Source organism: Schistocerca serialis, chromosome 3 (assembly GCF_023864345.2).
Source record: "Schistocerca serialis cubense isolate TAMUIC-IGC-003099 chromosome 3, iqSchSeri2.2, whole genome shotgun sequence".
NCBI classification, from domain to species: domain Eukaryota; kingdom Metazoa; phylum Arthropoda; class Insecta; order Orthoptera; family Acrididae; genus Schistocerca; species Schistocerca serialis.
The window spans coordinates 225130804-225142395 of record NC_064640.1 but is presented as its reverse complement, the minus strand read 5'-3'; the positions used below and the strand labels follow the sequence as shown (position 1 = coordinate 225142395).

General features: G+C 34.0%; 1 protein-coding gene across 1 annotated transcript in view; it reads left to right on the top strand.

Annotated features, from left to right (window-relative positions):
- Window positions 1-10664: 10664 nt before the first annotated feature.
- The window catches only part of LOC126469959 (metalloendopeptidase OMA1, mitochondrial-like), a 126011-nt gene continuing 125083 nt past the window's right edge, over window positions 10665-11592 (top strand). Inside the window, exon 1 of the mRNA XM_050097373.1 lies at window positions 10665-10815. The gene's annotated coding sequence lies outside the window, so the exon portion shown is untranslated. The remainder of the gene's footprint in view (window positions 10816-11592) is intronic.

Below are 11592 nucleotides of genomic sequence, written 5' to 3'. Positions count from 1 at the left end.
CCATTGGCTGATGAATGAAGGCATAGTGTCATGTAAACCAGAGATCTACAGACACCAGTTATTTAACATTGGCTCCTTTGATGACTGCACACCAGACTGGATTCCTCCCAATTTACATTGGTCAAGGGGGCTGAAGATCCTGTAATGGAACACAGAATCTGGTTGCATAGATAAATCAAATACAAAAGAGATGACTGCAGGTGTTTTATTTTTCATCTCATATTGAATAGTTGAAGTCCTTGTAACCATCTCTTACAAGTACAGATATACTAGTGCAAAGAAATTTCACAGTGGTGAACCTTCATGCTTTTCCTTTCTGATTCCTGACGTAGCTCATTTCCATACACACACCTACTTTCGTTAAGACATCCATGCTATGCTTGTTATTTAGTCTGTCTCGTTTTCATTTAACTTCTTCATACACATATGTCTTGTGACAGATATGTTATTACCTCTTAAATGAAAATATGTTTAAGATTTTTTGACTTACTCCACATCCATTAGGACCATTTTGACTTACTCCACATCCACTAGGACCATTCACTTAAGATCTGTGGAAGGGACAATAGAAGCTCCTTTTTTTAAGAATATGTGTTATGTATTCTTGATTTATGATATGTTCTACATCACTGAGAATCTCCGCACTGTAATCTATAGTACAAAAAATATATGTAATCTAATCTAATATTGTGACTAGGAACTTTCGAAAATTACTCATATAATCGTCATTTATTGGTGTTTCACGATTTCAGTAATTTAACTTGGAGACAAGTTATCATTTGAATGTTTGAATGGAATGTTTTAGTCGACAGGTCGAAGGTTCTTGCTCAGTTCTGTATGAGGCAACATGTTGATTGTAACAGAATGTACATAGTTAATCAACGATTTATTTATTTATTCATTAATTCTAGTGCAGACAAATTTCAATGTATCGAAGTAGTCAGGACATAAACAGTTTCAATTTTACTTATATACATTACGTAACATAGAAATATCTTAACTAAGCCAAAACTTAATGAAGTAGTCCTTGGATAAATACCCAACACTATTCCAAGATCTCCTTACCTTAAGCTGGATACGATAAAAATATAATTAATTACACTATGATGTCTACGTGTTTCACACACTCATCTTCATATTTTCACAATTATAGACTTTCACCATTTCATTTTTGCAACTTAAACCATGTACTCACTAATGTTCACTAACTTACATCCTGGTAGCCTGACTTTGTAGCAATATGTGTGTTTAGGACACCTTGAACAAACAAGAAAAAAGAGCAAGCAGCAACAGGATTATTATAATACAGAGAGAAAGTAAACACATTATTTATTTATTATTCTTGGTTCGTCAATACACAGCTTATCTTAATAACTTCTTATTTGAAGATGATCCTCTATACTGTTACATTCTAGCTAATCTTTTGGCTATATAGATATGAAGAGACTAAATAACTTCTTAATTTACTTTTGAATACTGATATCTTTTCCATGCATTTTAATTCTGAGTGATAATTTATTGTATAAAATGTGCCCAGCAGTACTATAGCTATCAGTTCAGTTCAACCACTTCAATGTAGATTATTTGCGGATTCCTCCACCACTTACAATACAGATAGTAATCATTTCTTAGTTATTGATTCTTCCATCTCTTCTTAATAGAATAATTCCATATTTAAGGTTGAATACCAAGTAAGCTTTTTTTGTTCTACTGATTTTTGTTTATTTCTAGGTAGTTTTCGGCTTATTGGGCCGCTTTCAAGAAATAACTGACTAGCATCCCCAAGGGGCACTGGTTCTTAGGTAACCAAACCTTATAAGCAGAGAAAGTTGTGCACCAAACTTGTTTTTTAACATCATAAATCACAGTTTATGCAATGGACGCTATGAAATGTAATAAATAATTACACTATACAATATTACAGTATAACAGATTCTATGGTTAAGATGCTGTAGTTTTTGTGGTCATGACTTTGGTTCAGAACTGTCTAGTTCAGTGCTAGTCACTTATCTTGTATGACAACCACGTTTTACATTGTAAATTATAGTTTATGCAATGGACAATGTTAAACACAGTCAAGTAATGTAGCTATAATGTTGAAATTAGTGAGGTAAGTAGGATATGGAATTTGAAATTCTTATGTATTTGAATTTTATGCAGCAGTATGTGTCATTATGACTGTCTGTGGACAGGTTGCTGGTTGACTGCATCATGTGATACTTAAAAGAGCGGATGTACTCAAATGTAATTGATTATTTAGATGCAGCTGGAAAATTTTGAGCCAAGTTTTCGTTTATCTCAAGTGCTTCGAACAGGTTTAGTTTTCTTCCTTTGTTGGCTATATGTAGCACTTTTGTGTGGACTTGGTGTCTGTCTCCTTCCTTCAGCTCATGTTCAGCAAAGGTGGAATCTGGCTTATGCGATCTCCAACTGCATTTATGTACAATTCTGCCGGTTTCACCAATATACAGTCTTTAGTAGTAACTGCAAGTGATTTTATAAATACTACTGTTACTTGATAAATCTGTTTTGTCCTTGCTTTTGAATTAGATATGAACTTTAGTGCCTCTTACATAAAATGAAGTTTTATAATTGCAGGATTTGAGAGTTCTGGCTAATTTGTTGGATAGTTTTTGTAAATATGTGGTAATACACCATTGCTGTAGAGTGGGCATACATAGAGGGCAACTTTTTATTTCTTTCTTTCATATGTAGAATGTTATCAATTACGTCAGGGATATAGCTACTGTTAGATGCAATACATTTAATGACGTCTTATTCTGTCTGAAAATAACATTTGATATTGGTATGGATGTAAGATGATGTATCATGGAATGGAAGACAGTATTTTTGTCTATAGCTGGATGTTGTCAACATGAGCGTATTACCATGTCTATTGTTATGAATTTTCTATAAATTTTGAAACTATGTGTACTTTTAGTCATATCTATATTGAAATCTAGGAAGTTAATGGTTTTTTCATCAATCTCCATGGTGAACTGTATGTTTTTGTGATGCGAGATTAGATTATAGGTATGTGTTCAACCGTCTTTTGGTAACAGTCCACACAAACAGTACATCATCCACATACCTACACCAATATTTGATATTAATACTGAGAGATTCGTATGTTGGAACTGTTTATTGAAATGGTCCATCAAGATTTCTGCTAAAAGGGGATTGAGTGGAGACCCCATTGCAAGCCACCTAGCTGTATGTGTAGAGTACCTTCGAATTGAAAATAATTTTGTTGTTAACATATCTCAGTGGCCAGTCTTATGTCTTCTACTTGCACATGGTTAACACATGCTGTGTATAGTAGTTCTGTCAAACTATTGAGGCATTCTTTGACTGGTATGTTTGTAAATAAGCTGCTAAGTTGAGAAAATACTAGTTTTTCACTATGTGGACTAGGGATGTTTCTAATTTTGTTAATGCGGTCCACAGAATTTACGATTCCAAATTTAGATTTAAATTTTGTTTTGGTTTTGAAACAGAAATGTAATTCTTTGATAATTTTGTAGTATGATACGTTGCGGGTTGGTCCAAGAGGTCATAAAGGTTGACCTTCCTTGTCCAGTTTAGGAGCTACTGGTTTCATATTGATTAAATACTTACTTATCTTCATATTCAGGTACTATGCTTTTGCAGGTCTTGGTTAAGCCTTAATTTCTTCATTAAATGTTTTGGTGGGATCTTTGGTCAGAATGTGGTAAGAATTTGGTGTGAATTCTTGTTTCACTTTCTCAACATATCACTTTTTTCCACGAGAACCAAAGCACTACTTTTAGCAGGTTTCATGAGAATGTTGTTAGTTTCAGTAATTTTCTTCTTTAAGTTCTTCATTGTGTTCTGGTCCATAGATGTAGGAGTGTCTGACTCAAGTCATTTCTTTTGTATCATGACTTACTGTGTGTTTGGTTGCCATATCATTGTTTACAATTTATTCTATATCAATTTTTAATGCAACTAACTGTTTTTGGAAAGTTTATAGGGAGGGGTTTTGAAACCTACTTCACATATTGTAATCAAGCTTGTCTATATTTAACTAAGCCGTACTATTTTCTTCTGTGTGCATTATTGTTGCTACTATATATATAGTAAAGTGACTGTCATGATATTAAGTTCTCTAAACTTATTTCTGCACGATTGTCTTGGGGTCAAATTTCCAATGCACAACACATTTCTTCTGAACCTTCACCTAATGTATGTATCTGCACACGTGCAGCACTTGCCTTGACTATAAGGCAGTATGATGAATGGGAGTAGATTGCAAAATTACATTGTTGTCTTTATATGCTGTTCCAGGCATGTTTCTCAAGAAGAATATGCTAGTGCTTATTTTTTAGCATACTTTGCTGATATGATGCTTCCTTTCCAAGTGTTTATCAATGGTAACACCCAAAAACGTGTGACTCCTTACTTCTTTGAGAACTGAATTACCAACTTTAAGGCAATGTTGTTAATCTTTGTAGTTTTATTTGTTTGTGATTATATGTATGTTGTATTATTTGCATTTACAAAGAACTTGTATTCACTGAAATATTTGTAAGCCCCCTCAGATTTGCAAAGGTACTTGATACCAGTTTTTCTATAGAGTCACTTTTTACTATGAGTGAAGTATCATCTGTAAACATTACAAACATTACTACATCATCACCCATTGCTGATGTCGTATCATTTACATACAGAATGAAGAGGCTGGTTCCCAGAACTGATCCTAAAGGTAAACCATAATTTCCTAGCTGATAATTAGAGCATGTATTTACAGTAGTGTCACTTATTTTATGCTTTACTACTATACTCTGCTCTCTGTGTCCCACAAATTCTTTTATGATGTCTGCTGCCTTGCTTCTAATGCTGTAACAGTTTAATGTTTGTATTAATCTGCTGTGAGATATACAATTAAATGCCTTTCAAAGGTAAAGGAAAATACCACAGACTTTTCTTTGCTCATCTAACGCCCTAATAATATCAGCTCCAAAGTTAGGTGTGGCAGTAGACCTACTTTTTCTAAAACCTTACTTTCCTCTATAATATATAATAACCTTTCCTTGAAGGCATTTTTTCATAGTTTTAGATAAGACTAATGTAACTGTAATTGGGCTATAGTTTGTAGGACTTTTCTTACAACATTCCTATAAAGAGACACAATCTTACTGTACTTGAAGCATCTAGAAAATATCCTATTTTCCATAGCTGAGTCTATCAAATCAATCATAGGTCTTTCTAATCAATAACCACATCATGTTACTACACAAATAGGTATTCCGTCAAAACCTTATGTGTTTTTGTGGTTTACAGTATGTATTATTTTTGCTATCTCTGCATTCTGCTACACTCGAGATATTATTCATATTTCGTGATTTTTGGGAGTTATTAGCATCTTTTACGTGTTTTTCCTCTACTTCATCATAACGTTCATTAAAATTATTGCTGGCATCATTTGGATTTCTACATACCTTCCAATCTTCCTCTAAATTTATATTACTGTTATCTTTCCTATCAAAACCATTCCCATACCAATTTTAGTGGGTCCATACAGTCCTAGAAATGTTTTTGGAAACTGAAATTCCAGTTTAGTAAAAACTAGATTTAGTTTCTGTTATTGTCCTCGTGTAAGTTGTCTTTTTGTCTTTGCAAGTGTCAGTGTTGACTGTAGTTTTGTTTATGAACCATGATTTGCCATTTGCAGTCCACCCTTTGCTTTATAATGTTTGATGTTATCCATCTCTTAGCATTTCCCATATTCAGATTTATGGATACAATGGGACAAGCAATATTTATGTGGCCACCTAATGTTGAGCAAAAGTATTTCCATTGTACTCTAGGTTATTTGATGAATGGATTTTTCCCCGGTGAAATCTGAAATGTCATTTATTCAACTTATTACATACAATTTAAAAATTTTTCTGTATGGGAGACATGTATTTTTAGAAGAAATTCACAGAAGAGAAGCTCACATTATTTTATATACATTTTGGAGATACAGCTGCACAAATACTTATCACAGTTTTCAGCACACAGTAAAATAAAACAAAATAAAAAGAGAGAAATGGGCCTCAATGCATTCTTCAATAGAATAGTGGCACATTCTCACCTGAGAAAGCAAAGAGTAATGTTTTTTAGTGAACCGGCTCCATCTCTCATTTATTACTGCCTTTTACTTTACTGTAAATTTTTAACCTCATGTATTCTGGCATATGGGCATACAGCTTTAAAAAGTGTATCGGAGGTTAAAAATTTACTTTGTGATGAGTGCTATAGTTGTGGTGGAAATGAAAAATGTCAGTTGCACATTCGTTTTTTTTATAAGAAAATCAACACATCGTTCAAGTAAAGAAATGAAATGGATAATATTATTAAATTTTTTAGGAGTGGTCCACATGATACCCACTGTTTTAGATTAGATTTACTTTCATTCCAATTGATTCGTAGTGAGGAGGTCCTCCAGGATGTGGAACATGTCAGAAAAACAACAATACATGACAAATATTTACAACTAAAACAAATAAGCTAATGTGCCATTCCACAGATCCCAAGTGGAATGATCGTCATTTTTTAATGAACACTAAGAGTCATTTTACAAATACTAATGCACTGAATTTAAAATAAAAATGTTTTTTATTTATTTATAAGGTAATAAACATGTAATACAACTACTGTAATACTTATTTACAATGAACACATTACTGCACTGAAATGGTGCAGAAGTTAGATTATACTTACACACACACACACACACACGCACACGCACACACACACACACAAATTTTCAATGAACACATTACTGCACTGAAATTGTGCAGAAATTATGTTGTACTTACATACAAATCAGTTGGTTTTACTAAGAAATTCATCAATGGAGTAGAAGGAGTTGGCCACCAATAAATCTCTTAAACTGAATTTCATTGGTTGTTAAGCTTTTTATGGCTGCTGGCAAGTTATTGAAAATGTGTGTTCCTGAATAATGCACACCTTTTTGTACAAGACTAGGTGACTTTAAATCCTTGTGAAGATTATTCTTATTTCTAGTATTGATTCCATGAATTGAACTGTTGGTTTGAAAAAGTGATATATTTTTAATGACAAATTTCATTAAGGAATAAATATATTGGGAAGCAGTAGTTAGTATCCCTAGTTCCCTAAACAGGCTTCTGCAGGATGTTCTTGAGTTCACACTACATATAACCCTTACTGCACGTTTTTGTGCCCGGAAAACTTTAGCTTGGCTTGATGAATTACCCCAAAAAATAATCCCATATGACATTATGGAATGAAAGTAAGCACAGTATGCCAGCTTTTTCATTTTTATATCCCCTATGTCTGACCAAATTCGCATTGCAAACAGAGATTTGTTAAGACGCTTCAGCAGTTCTGTGGTGTGCTCCTCCCAGTTGAATTTATTATCAAGCTGTAATCCCAAGAATTTAACACTGTCCACTTCTTCTATCTTCTTGTCATTGTATGTTAGACATACACTCTTGGGACACCCCTTACAAGTTCTGAACTGCATGTAGTGTGTCTTTTCAAAGTTTAGTGACAAAGAATTGGCTAGGAACCAGTGATTAATGTCCAAAAATATTTTATTGGCTGATCTTTCTAAGACTACACTTGATTTCCTATTTATTGCAATGTTTGTATCATCGGCAAACAAAACAAACTTGGCATCTGGTAATGTTACTGATGAAAGGTCATTGATATTGTTTTGCAACACATTATTCCTAATTATTGCTACAATGTATAACTGACTCAAAGTGGCAGTGGTAGACGATCTTTCTGTCGTTTGTGTTTGTGGCACATGACAAAATACATATTTCAAATGCTAAGCTCTTGAATTTATTTGCTATGTAGTCAATGTATACCTTCAAATTCAAATTTTTATCAAGATTTACACCAACGAACTTCACATTATTTCCTTCTGTGATGTCCTGATCATGGCAAGTTATTTTTATTTCACTCTAGCCTAACGATTTAGTTTCAGGTTGCAACATTTTACTTTTAGTTACCATTAGCTTCAGTCCATTTTGTTGAAATTGAGATTCAGGATTTTCTAGAATATTTTTACACTTTCTGGGATTATTTCAGGTACCTCATTTTCAATTAAAGCTGATCTGTCGTCACCAAATACAACTGAATTAACTTCAATTACAAGCAGTAGGTCATTTATGTGGAAGAGCAATAGACAACGACCAAATATCAAACCTTGTGGCACTCCTTGGGAAACAGTTTTCCAGTTTTAGGAGTAATTGTTTGAATTTGAAGTGACAGTTACACTAATCTTTATTTTTTATCTGTTAAGTAAGAGTTGAACCATTGGAAGCAATGTCCCTGATTCCATATATCTGTAGTTTGTGTAGGAGTGAGGTGTAGCTCATTGTATCAAATGCTTTTTGTCAGATCATAGAATATGCCTGTGACCTTTCTATTCTTATCTAATGTGGAGCGTATTTCTGAGGACATTTACAATGCTTTTGCCATTTTGGAAACCAAACTGATTTTTGAAAAGTGTGTCAATTACAGCAAAAAAAAAAGGAATATATTTTCCTGCAATCTTTCTAAACGCTTTATAGAAGACTAGCAGAAGATAAATGACAATAATTTTACATATCTTCTTTCGAACCTTTTTTGAATAATGTTTTTATCTCAGCATATTTCAATAGATTTGGAAAAAATATGTGCTGGTTTATAATAATCAACAGTAGTATTGAAACACTACCATGGAACCCTTCATTACAGATATGTGTATTTCATTTCTGCGGAATGAGGTTATTTTTATAAACAATATTTCATTTTCCGCATCATTTAGGGGGGGGGATTTTTTTCAAATTGTTTAAATGATGTGTTCTGATTGTTTTCCGAGATTATTAAATTTACTTTGTCTTAATAGGCTTCCATTCTGCATCTGATCTTGATACAATGAAGAACAATAATTCATTTTCATAACTGGACACTGGAACAGGGTTTACTATAATCAGATCCAGTTTTCTAAATTGCTTAACGTTTGACTTTGGCTCCAAATCTGACTGAACAACTGACCACACGGATTCCCTGAACACAGATTTTAGCATTTAATGTAGATATTAAAATCAGGATTTCTGTTTGATTTTAGCTCATTGTGAAGCTATTTCCTTTTGATAGTAGAGATTTTTATTTCTGGTGTAATCCACTTAAGTTTGCTGCTCACATTCTTTAGCCAAGTTCTGGTAGGAAAAGATTAATTGAATACAGTTAAGAAACAGTTTAAGAACTTATCATAGTTTCTGATGCTTGACCTGTAGTGGTCTACAGGTCAGCTTACAACACTTAGTTTACTGTTGGGAATATCCATATTACTTTTGCTGAAATTCCTTTTTTATGCATTTCTGGAGTCTATAATTTATTTGATTTTGTTGACTCAATAGCAGAGATGAATGATTTGAAATACATGGTTTGAGCAGTACTTATTTGTGTTGTCACATTTGTAGATAATAATACCAATGCACTGCTGATTTTTTTAGTGCCTTCAGAAAAATTTAACTGGAAACCAGATTTTTAAATGAAGTCACGGAATTTCGATGATACACTGGTTTCAACTAACACATTTTATTTTAAGTTTATTACCCTGTTTCTGAATTTTTCCAAGAAACATTGGTCTTTAAATACGAACACCTATGTTACAGTGTATCCAGGAATTCTACAGATTGTTATAAACACAGTATTCAGACCAGTCAACTCTACAGAACAATATATGACGGTAGTATCTGTTCCCGAAAGAACAGTTACCGTGAATGACCATGCAGCTTTGCTAGAAATGAAATGATAATTAAATGGACACCCTAGCTGCAAGCAGGCGTTGATACACTTCATTGGGGACATGTTGAAAATGTGTGCCCCGACCGGGACTCGAACCTGGGATCTCCTGCTTACATGGCAGACGCTCTATCCATCTGAGCCACCGCGGGCACAGAGGATAGTGCATCTGCAGGGACTTATCCCTTGCACACTCCCCGTGAGATCCACATTCCCAACATGTCCACAACACTACATTCGTAGTGTGCCTAATAGATGTTTGCCCATCATACTCTATTAGGCTCAGATGGATAGAGCGTCTGCCATGTAAGCAGGAAATCCCGGGTTCGAGTCCCGGTCAGGGCACACATTTTCAACATGTCCCCAATGAAGTGTATTAACGCCTGCTTGCAGCTAGGGTGTCCATTTAATTATCATTTCATCTACAGAACAACTCCAAAACAAAGTCTAGTCCAATGATTAAAATTTTGTCTTTCTTTGTAATGGACTGAAGAATCAATAAGAATGCCGGACCTCCTGGATAACTTAAAATTATCAATATTATATAAAACTTTTATACAGTATTCTATTAGTTCATTAGGCAAATTATTTCGATATTTACACATCACAAAAGTAGGATTTTAAGTTAATCAGTTTGAGAATATTTGAGGTTTGGTAGTTCTGCTGTTAAGACAGTCTTAATTAATATTCGTTATCTACTTAATTTTTTTGACTTCAGCTGTCTAAATACAAAAATTATTTTTTCGAAGCAAACACTGATTCTTGATATTTAAGCTGCTTGCCAATGCGGTATTGATTACTTGCACTATTACGTAATCTGAGGAATGAGTTACTCTGTCACAATGAATATCTCTGTGAGCGAATGACTTTGAGCCAAAGCAAGTCTTAATATGTTTTCTGCTAGTGAACATCAATAAATGATGTTTTGTGAAATTTTGTGGCGACCGAAGTTTAAGATGTAGAATTGAATCTGCTTTACCATTTGGTCACTCCTCCCTGTAGTAATAGGTGGAAGTCCTAAATGTAAGTTGTTGGATAATAAAGTTTAATTAATTTTCCAGTCGATCTATTTCTTTGACGTGTAAATTAGGGAAAATAGCCAAGTAAAGAATATTTCTATCGTCTGGTCGTGGAATCGATGAGTTTATCAACATTCTCTGAGGCATTTGTAATTCATCGTGTCCAAATATTTGTAAAATGATTGACAAATAAGCTGCTGGAACTGATACTGAAAACAACAGTCGGGAAACTTTGCCACAAAATTTTACGTTAATTGGTAGTAATTTATCTCCAAAAACTAGGGTTGTTTATAGTAACTTGTCGTGATACGGTAAATATTGATAGTATAGATAAAGCACCCTCATTAACCTAGACTAAATACATGGTACATCACGATCAAATGTAGGATAAATGACTGCATCGAAAATTACAATAATAAATACATGTGCGCAATGAGGATCGTTAAGACAGTATTAGGTACAGGTAGAAGTTATGAAAAATTTTCAAATGACATTACTGCCACTGCTTCTACTTCTCGTTCCACTTAGCCCGTTGGTTATCAACAACGATGCCAGTGTTAAGCCGAGTAAAATAGAATTACGCCTATGTGACTCAGTCTTAACGAACCAGACTACTGATCTAAAGCTCGTGTTTTTGGTCCCCAGTCAATCTAGAATGTTTATCTGTAACTTCCACTCCCACTCACCATAAGTGGCTGACTAAGTAGTCTCAGTTGTAGGACGAAGGCAACAGCATACCACCTCCAATAGGATGTTACCTAGCAAAGCACTGTGGTGTTTA